Source organism: Gallus gallus, chromosome 3, assembly GCF_016699485.2.
Source record: "Gallus gallus isolate bGalGal1 chromosome 3, bGalGal1.mat.broiler.GRCg7b, whole genome shotgun sequence".
NCBI classification, from domain to species: Eukaryota; Metazoa; Chordata; class Aves; order Galliformes; family Phasianidae; genus Gallus; species Gallus gallus.
Window position 1 is genome coordinate 75360631 of NC_052534.1, and position 10392 is coordinate 75371022.

A 10392-nucleotide genomic window follows, 5' to 3' on the forward strand; every position below is an offset into this window, starting at 1 on the left:
CTTACTGGTTTCGTTCAGTTAATGATACAAAAGTATCGTTCCTAGTTGGAAGAACAACTCTTTGTTTTTCTTTCCTCCCAATCCTGCTGCAAACCAATTGCATACACATTCCGAAGGTGTTGTCAGCAACTGCTGGGAGTGGGAAGAGCTTGATTTGGAAGGCAGCTTGCAGTACACCAGAATTGGGTAAGGGGAGCTGCACTTTACTCAGTCATAAACTTGTCTATTCCTACCTGAGATAGCTCTGGAGATAGGAAGGGAGATGGAATTTGAAAGTTTCCTTTTGGTTGAGGCAAGGAATAGCGCTGTATGTCTATTACTGAGTTAAGAGTTCCCAGTGTTTGCTGGCTTTTGTTGAAAAATAAGGAGTTTAACATGTGAAACCAGTCTAAATTCAGTGGTCGTGTGAATGCAAATGCAAAGTTTCTGTATGCTGTACACATCTTGAGGCTCTAATACTGCACTGAGTACATGAGCTGGGAGAGCCTCTTGGCATTGAATGCAAAGGCTCTCCTCACAAGCATTTGCCAAAAGAGAAATTAGTAGTTTCCAAGTCCCTTACTGCTGCCTAACATGCATGACTTACTTACCTTTCTGGAACAAATTGGCCATTTTGGCATGAATGTACTGAATACATGAGGAGTTCTTAGAAATAGGATGGATCTAGGCTCCGAGCCTCACTTGATCAGGAATGCAGTTCTAGGTGCTGAGGAAGGTGAAAAACGTTGAGAATAACCAAAAGTATTGGTCCTGGCAGCAGTGTGAAGGATAATTACGGTAGCTGTAATGAAAGCAGAATGCTTCCGAAATTGAAAGAGATCAGTTTTGGTCCAATCACCACCTGTTGTGTTAAGTGAGGGTGGCTTTTCAGACCAACCCTTCAGTTAAGGCAAAGCTCTCTTCAGAGTTTGCCACAGAAATGGTAAGCGCTGCCTTTCCATAGCCCTCCAAACTGGACTTTTATTGAAGGGCAGCCATAATTTTTGACCATTTCTGTTGAGATCCACCATTGTGACCCAGCCTCAGTCTTTTCTCCCTTCCCTCTTGTCAGGTATATGTGATTATGTGAGGTAAACAATACGTACCAGCGTGTATTCATTGTTGGACAAGACATTAAGAAAAGCATCTCATCACACTGGCTGTGGTACGAATACTAACTACTAAAGAATGTTGTTCCTTTATATTTGGCCTAAGATCTGTACAGTCACGCATACTCTTTTACTTAGAGAGACTATCAAGTTAATTAAGCTTTTCATTTACTATTAAGTTCCCTCCTGAATTTGACATCAACTGTAATGCGTAATTTAGTGAAGGTGACTCCGGCTAATAAAAATAATCAAATTGGATATTATCAGAGAGAGCATAATTTTCATCAGTTTTATTACGCTTCAAATATATTTAACATTGAATGTTAAAATGTATTCATTAGACTCCTTACATTTGGTGTTTCTCAGTTTAGGCAATGACTTGCAGGTAGCATTTTTGAGTAATTGTTTTCTATTTAGTATCTCAGGTTTTCACATAGTAGCTGAAGTGATTAAGCAGTGAGGCATGCATGGGCTTGTTTTGGTTTTTTTAAAAGGACTTTTTTTTTTTCCAATTTCTTGCATTTTCTTTTTAAATTTCGTTGAGGTTCTAGTTTTCATCTTAAAGGGAGGGAATACCCCATACGCTACAAGAGCTAATTCTGACAAAGCAATGTAGAGAGATTAAAAAAAAAATAACACCAAAGAACACCTAGAATTCATGCAGTAAGTTCTGAGTAGTACCATACCTCCAAAATAGGTAATCTGTTTGCCATTTTTATGTATCATCAGTTGTTTGAACATGGGATGGGCTGTTGCAGATCTAGCAATCACAGAATCACAGAATGGCCTGGGTTGGAAGAGACCTCAAGGATAATGAATCTCCAACCCCCCTGCCAGGCAGGGCCACCAACCTCCCCATTTACTAGACCAGGTTGCCCAGGACCCCATCCAACCTGGCCTTGAACACCTCCAGGGACGGGGCATCCACAACCTCTCTGGGCAGCCCATTCCAGCACCTCACCACTCTCCTGGTAAAGAACTTCCCCCTAACATCCAACCTAAATCTTCCCTCCCTCAACTTAAAACCGTTCCCCCTTGTCCTGCTGTTATCTACCCTTTCAAAGAGTTTACTCCCTTCCTGTTTATAGGCTCCCTTCACGTGTTGAAAGGCTGCAATGAGGTCACCCCGCAGCCTTCTCTTCTCCAGGCTGAATAAGCCCAGCTCCCTCAGCCTGTCCTCGTAGGGGAGGTGCTCCAGCCCCCTGATCATCTTTGTAGCCCTTCTCTGGACCCTCTCTGTCTTTCTTGTACTGGGGGCTCCATACCTGGACACAGTACTCCAGATGGGGCCTCCCAAGAGCAGAGTAGAGAGGGACAATCACCTCCCTGTCCCTGCTGGCCACCCCTCTCATGATAGAGCCCAGGATACCATTTGCTTTCCAAGCTGCAAGAGCACACTGCTGGCTCATGTGAAGTTTGTCATCCATCGGGACCCCCAGGTCCTTCTCTGCAGAGCTGCTCTCAAGGACTGCTCCTTCCAGTCTGTATAGATGCCTGGGGTTCCTTTGGCCCAAGTGCAAAACCCTGCACTTTGCCGTGTTGAACCTCATTAGGTTCACTCAGGCCCACCTTTCAAGTCTGTCAAGGTCCCTCTGAATGGCATCCCTTCCTTCCTCCGTGTCAACCGCACCACTCAGCTTGGTGTCGTCAGCAAATTTGCTGAGGGTGCACTCGATTCCATCGTCAGTGTCATTGAAAAAGATGTTAAAGAGCACCGGTCCCAAAACGTACCCCTGGGGCACTCCTGAAAACAGTTTTAGAATAAACCCAAACCAATTCAGTATCCCACTGAACTTTTGAAGTTAGGGGCTGAATATCTTTAAAACATCAATTCCAAAAACTTACAGTTGAGGTCCACACAGAAGAGTTAAAATACATCCCTGAACATGCACTGGAATCTGGTTATAAAATTACAGAATCACAGAATGGCTTGGGTTGGAAGAGACCTCAAAGATCATCTGGTTCCAATCCCCTACCGTGGTAGGGTTGCTGACTGCTAGATTAAGCAGTAAATCACATTTCCCCTAGGCCCCATCCAACCTGGACTTGCTGAGGGAGCTGGGCTTATTCAGCCTGGAGAAGAGAAGGCTGTGGGGTGACCTCATTGCAGCCTTTCAGTACCTGAAGGGAGCCTATAAACAAGAAGGGAGTAAACTCTGAAAGGGTACATAACAGCAGGACAAGAGGGAACGGTTTTAAGTTGAGGGAGGGAAGATTTAGGTTGGATGTTAGGGGGAAGTTCTTTACCAGGAGAGTGGTGAGGTGCTGGAATGGACTGCCCAGTGTGGTTGTGGATGCCCCGTCCCTGGAGGTGTTCAAGGACAGGTTGGATGAGGCCCTGGGCAACTTGGTCTAGTAAATGGGGAGGTTGGTGGCCCTGCCTGGCTGGGGGGTTGGAGGTTCATGATCCTTGAGGTCCCTTCCATCCCAGGCCATTCTGTGATTCTGTGTGATCCACATCCTCTCTGGGCAACCTGTGCCAGCACCTCACCACTCTGTGAAAAACTTCCCCCTGACATCTAATCAAAATCTCCTCTCCTTTAGTTTAAAACCATTCCCCTTCATCCTATCACCCATGTTGATTCAACCTGTGTTTATAATTGCCCTTTAAATACTGGAAGGCCACAATGAGGTCCTCCTGGAGCCCCCTCTAGACTGAACAAGCTGAGCTACCTCAGCCTGTGTAGGAGAGGTGTTCCAGCCCTCCGAACATCCTCGTGGCGGTCACATTTTAAGCATTTCTCAGCTGGCTCCAGAACATATTTTAAAAGAAAAGTTTCATAAAGATTAAGGTGTCTGGGAAGAAAAAAGTTGTAATGCAAGAGTCTGTTATGCTGTCTCTTGGACAAAACTAATGTATCTTTGATAAGGAAAGGAAATACTCTGCCAAATATATTTCTTAATAACATTGATAGGAGTTGCTACCACAGTATCATCTGTTTCAGAGTTGCTGGATACCATAAGGCAGAGGAAAAAGAAGTCCTTTGTTTTTTTTTTCCACCCCCCTGCCCAACTAAATGTGCACTAACCTAAATTGAGAAGGTTTGGGATTACTGTCAAAAAACACTTTGTAGACAGGTGGGTGCAAACATGATAGACAGAAGAATAAAAGAATAGCCTGGCCTAGCTGTAGTGTACAGGCCAGAGCACTTTATAGCATATTCCAAATGTGTTTTTCACAAAATGCTGGCCAGGAAATGACTACAGGCTTATCACGACAGGATGTACGTTACAACTACACAAAGGTGGTCTGGATGAGCACCATATGGTCCACATAGCAGTGCTACAAAACTACATTACAGGGCAGTATCAGAGCTGCCTTAGTTATGGCAGTATTTACCTTTTGTTTTTACACAGAGAGTTTTACTCTCCACTCAGTGCAGTCTAAAATCCATTCTGGATTCTGCTGACCTAAAAGGTAGCGTAGATACAAACATAAGTGAGTATAAATCAGACGTGAACACATTGCGATTGGAAATCTATTTCCAAATCGAGAAGGCTGTGACGTTCTGAAGCCTCTACACAACACAGTCAGAGCAAGCAGCCTGGCTTCTTCTAAGAGGAACTCAGCCTGTCAATGAAAGGGTTCTAAGTTGTGGGAATTGCATCAGTTGTTCCCCGAGAATGCAAACATCAGAGAGTGCTGCAGTCCCAACTTACTTCCTTGTTAAAATCTTTCACCAGCACTCCTAGGGTTTCTAGAAGCCCTACTGTAAGCTTTGCAGTGGTATCCCTTAGGAGTCCAGGAACCTGTGTTACAATTCCTATTTGTTCTGGAGTTGAATTGGTTGTCACCTTGAATCTCTCAATGGTGCTCATGCCTATTTGCATCAGTTCTGGGGCTATTTTGATAATCACCAGAGCCATCTGAATGCAGGAAACATCATCTGTTCCAACTCCTTTTGTAAAACAGCATACGGAGAGTACAGGAATGGGCTTTCAGTGTAAAGGTTCCAATAGGAACAGATCGAAAGGATGTCACCCTGCCCTAGCAGCCAACATCTTCATCTCTTAATCCTGCATGGAGGGATGCAACCATACTCTGCTTTTCTGTAGTGCTTTTTTCAATGATCAGGTTGTCCTCTGGCGATCCAAACGGTCTGATCCACAAATTCCTTCTTTTCTAATACTCCCTTCACAGCTTATTGAACTTGTTTCAGTTGCCAGTGTGACCTGCATCCGTGGTCTTACATTGTAACCGCTGACTGCAAACTCTCTGTGGTAGGGGAATGCCAGTTCAACCTTCCCCGCCCTGTTCCTTCAGTACTTTTGTCTCACGTTTCAGTTCCACATTTTTGTATCTGTAGAGCAGCAGGCAGCATTCCAAGTTCTGCAATTCTTCATAAAGTCCATAATACAGAAACTTGAGTGTTGGCTTTGAATTTAATGTTCTTTCGACAGCTGATAAATGCCTGTCCTGCTTTTCCCATTGCACTTCCCCCCCCCCCCCCCCCCCCCCGAACACTTCCTATTGCCATGGACTGAGTGTGTCTTCAGAGAGTCCTTTAAGGTGCTCTTGGCACTGCATGTGGCCTTCAGCTACTGCCTCATTCAGAACAGCACCAGTATCTTGTAAGTCTCCCATAGACTCCATTTCTGCTCCATATGGATGCCTTGCATACCTTAGGATACCTCCTGTGACTTCAGGTGCATACGTGTACTTCTACCAACCACCTGAGAAACTCCTGCGTGTACCAAATAGCTACATGTGGCTGGCAGAGATGACTGATAACTAAATACATCTTGGTTAATGACATAGTAAGCTTTAATCATCCTTACACTGATTGTAAAAACACCTTTTGAGGAGCTATAAAATAAGAACCTGCTCTTAAATCCTTTATTGGGTCTGCTGAGTCAGCAGTAGCTGTGTACAAGCAGGTTACAGGCAAGAAGTTCATGTTAGGGTCCTGAGGATGTTTCTGGAGTGGATGGGGTATGAAGTCTGCTTGGTAGCAGTCCAACAGGCATAATCCTGACTGCTTTGTAATCATAAAGACAGATGTTGCATTCCCAGAAGGAAGCTTATGGGAGTAAGTTAAAGCAAAAGGGCATCTGGAGCAATTCACATAATGAAAAAGTATAATATATATAAAGTAACTCCCTTATAAATTATATTTATATATAAAATATATAAAGTAACTCCCTGCTTAAACTTGGGCCTGAAGAGGGAGGAGTGTGAAAAGCTGGTTGTGTGGTAGGGGTCAAGGGATATGCCTGGCATTTTATCCCTAAATAGTGGCATAGGAGCAAAATAATTTTAGATTGGAGCAGTTCATAACTACTCTCCAACTATCCAGCTCTCTGCAACTTTCAGGGTAAAGAAGATGCACCACAGAAAATGTATTCCATCATTGTTGTCTGAAAAGCAGATTTGTTGCCTGGTTAATCATCACACACTCAGCAGAGATACTGCTTATTTCTTTCAGGATTGCACAAGCCCGGTGCTCAGTGGTTTCCCACAGGTTAAGCACACACACAAAACGATCTGCTTAGTATTTACACACAAAAGTTACACAGTTGGTAACTTTCCAGACCGTTCTCTTGATGATGCGTTAGTAATTTTCATACAATTACAAGGATTCGTGGATCTTGTGTTTTCTTGTCTTGTTGGCAATGTCCTCCAGGTATCCAGATTAATTTTCCCTTCATGGGCTACTGGCTCTGGGACGTCCCTGGTTAAGGAAATTAAGGATTTATTCTTCTTGCACCTGATACAGTGGTAGCTCAGTTTGTTTAGAATTAGCTTTCAACTTTATATGTAGTTCTAAAGATATAGTAAGTAGATCAGTGAAGCCAGAAATTGTGAACAGCTGTCACTCAGCAGCTTTGGCTTCAACATACGCCTTCTCAGATTTATTCTGAACCAGGAAACCATGTGAACTATTACAGCTATGGTGCCAGTGAGGAGTGAGCCAAGTGACTGCCATGATTCTTCTCATTATTTGGGGAAACAAAAAGATGAAGTCACTATGTCTTCATTCTGATGTCTTATAATGCAGGCTACTGCAAGGTACTTCACAAACTCACCACTGATGATCCCAATCAAGCACGTGCTTGCATGAGCAGTTATAGTGATCTGGTAGATGATTACTTTCTTCTCTTTGTTCCATTTCTGAAATAATGCTAATTAAAAATCAGCTGGCAAAGCCACAAGTTTTATGAAGTAGTTTTAGAACTAAGCCTGTCGAAAAGACAGTAATTGCTTTCCTTAGAAGTTCAGCACATCGGTGCAATTATTACAGGACATTTGGTTACGCAATGCTATGCTTGTTCTGTCAGTGAGGAGGAGGTGCACTTGAATCCATATTTAACAGGTCTGAATTCACATAAAAGATTTTAAAAACTAGGCCTGTATTAGTCATCAATGAACACAATAATGATTTCTCCCCCAGGTGAGTCATATTGGTTCTCACTGATAACACAGACATATTAATATTGAATTCTTTAATTCCCTTAGAGTTTAATTCTGCAGCCAACTGTCTGTACTGAAGGAGTAGCATTATAAATGAAGCAAACTGGTATACATTTTGAGAACTTGAAAAACTGGAGTATGAATGATTTTTACAAAGAACTATTGTATTTTCTTCTACGGTCTCAAACTTTCTTTAAAAGAAACAATTTGTAGCTGAGATTTGTAGCTGAGATGTATTAAGAGACAGCATACAAAGCAGAAAGGGATCTGGGGGTGCTGGTTAATGGCAAGTTGAATCTGAGTCAGCAGTGTACTCTGGTAGCCACAAGGGTTAACCGCACCCTGGGGGGCATCAGGCCTAGCACTGCCACTGGGTGAGGGAAGGGACTGACCCCTGCTCTGTGCTGTGCAGTCTCTCCCTCAGCACTGGGTGTGGGTTGGGTGCCACAGTATAAAGACATAAAACTATCAGAGTGCCCAAAAGAGGGCTTTGAAGATGGTGAAGAGTCAGGAGGGGAGGGCATTTGAAGAGTAGCTGAGGTCCCTGGATTTGTTCAGCCCTGAGAGGAGGCTGAGGGAAGGCCTCATGGCGGCTGCAGCTCCTCACAGGAAGCAGAGGGCAGTACTGAGCTCTGCTCTCTGTGACAGCGACAGGGCCGGAGGGAACGGCATGGAGCTGTGTCAGGGGAGGGGCAGCTGGGGGTGAGGGACAGGGGCTGCACCAGAGGGTGGTCAGGCCCCAAGCAGCCAGACTTCAAGGAGTGTTTGGACAGCACTCTCAGACATAGGGTTTGAATTCTGGGTGGTCCTGTGTGGAGACAGGAGTTGGGTTCAATGACCCTTGCAGGTCTCAGGATATTCTGTGATTCCATACAAAAAACACCCTGAACTTTTGCATTATCTAACTTAATTCCAAGATCTACAAGAATATACTGTAATGCATCAAATCTAGGGGCAAAAGCTGAATTAGTCTTCGATGTTTATTTTCATTTTTTACCTGTATCAGGAATAACAAGCTTAATAAAAAAGAAACACAGGCAGGGCAATCTACATCTGACATCTATTTCAGATCAGGTGAACTTGCTGTAGAAGTTCCTGGTTCCCTCCAGCAGCTACAGAGTGACCCTCTGGGAACTGCAGAAATATTTATCCATAGTCTGCAATTGTCCAGAGGAATTCTGCCCACGTGGCCACTCACTCTTTCACAGAAGGCATGGCTGCAAGTCAAGGATGATGCATGTTATCAGATCTTATGATTGTCGTTCATTTTGCAATATTTTTTTTTGCAATAGAAAGGCCAATTAGCTCCTTTGCTCTGAAGCATGGTGCCCGTATCAGAATTGCTGTTTTCATCCAAAAGAAAAAAAAAAGAATCAGTAGACCATGACTGCAGGAAAGTATTTAGAAACGTGAGCAAAATCAGCTTCTCAGAAACCAGAAATTAAAGCATATATCTTAGATTTTTTTTCTTTTTTGGTCAAACTGAAGGCACACCCCACTGTAAGTGTCAAAAGTGATTATTATCACTGTTTTGCAACTAGTTTGGCAAAGTTGTACAAAATCTGTGAGATTTAATACTGCATTTAGCTCACTATTAAATAAGGAAATCTGTGTTGTAGCCATGATCTGGCAAAGTTTCAGTTTCTATATGCTTCAGCTGAGCATGTTTCATTTTCCACCAGGGTAGATCATATGACAGGATAAACAGCCAGCATGGAAGTGCTGTTAATGTCTGGGATTTGACTGCAGTTTTGCTAGTATATTTGGCATTAAAAAAAAATAATTCTAGAACAAAATGGCCCCTCTGTGCAAAAGTCTAAACAAAAGGGAGAATGAAAACACAAATAGGGCATTCGTGGTCACATGAAGGAAGGGGAGGGAAGCTGACTCTCTATTTTGGCAGCACTGACTGTGCACAGGCTGTGCAATGCTTGTTCCTATCTGTCACACGCAGCCGGTGACAAGCAGCGCTGGGAAAGTAAGCCCCAGATTTCTGTCCGTGCACACATTACAACACTGCCTCACAGGCATCAGTGGCTTCACAACTGAGTCACCTGGCAGCGTTCATCGTCTGTAGCCTCGACTGTCAGTCAGTGCTGAATGAGTCTGGCAGTGAGTCTGAAAATAAAAGCAGTCTCTTCTGCTAGCTCTGCGCAATTTCTGTGGTTATCCAGCACCAGTACAGGCCATGAAATAGCTTAATTAAATGGAGAAAGCATTACATCCCTTCAGTGGATTTCTGTTACTTAACATTTATGTCTATTCAGCTTATTTTCAATAGTGTTTAGCTGCTATGTAGTTAATGTTTATATATATTTTTAGCTAAAAACCCCAGTTTCATGTTAGTTACAGGTACTTCCTCCTTGAGGTGTATAAAACTACAGTGTAAATGCTGCCAGGTTCAAAGCCAGAGCCCAGAAGAGAATGCTGAATTCTGTACTGCTCTAGTTCATAATAAATACCACTCTTCTCAATTCCTGCCATTATTCCAATGATCATACTGTTATTTGAGATACCTTCTATCAAAGTAGATCCCAGATGTGTGGTTTTTTTTACATAGAATTCCACATTTCTGACTGCAAAATACTACTGTGCTGCTTCAGGGCAGGGCAAGATTTAGTCAGATCCCAGAGCCCTTCTCCCACTGCATGGAAAGGTGGCTTGGGCAAGTGAGGAAAGCTGGGACATAGCTACTAACAGTGATCATAATGGTTTGTGAATGTGGCACCCAGTGCCTGCAGCTGGCCGTGTCCATATAAAAGTAACCAAGGCAAAGTCCAGGGGAATTAAAGAGCTAGAAACAAGAGTTTTGAGCTCATGTTGAAGACACAAGCACATAAAAAGCTCACACTTCCTACACCTTCCAGTGAATTAGCAGAAGACCAAAACTGC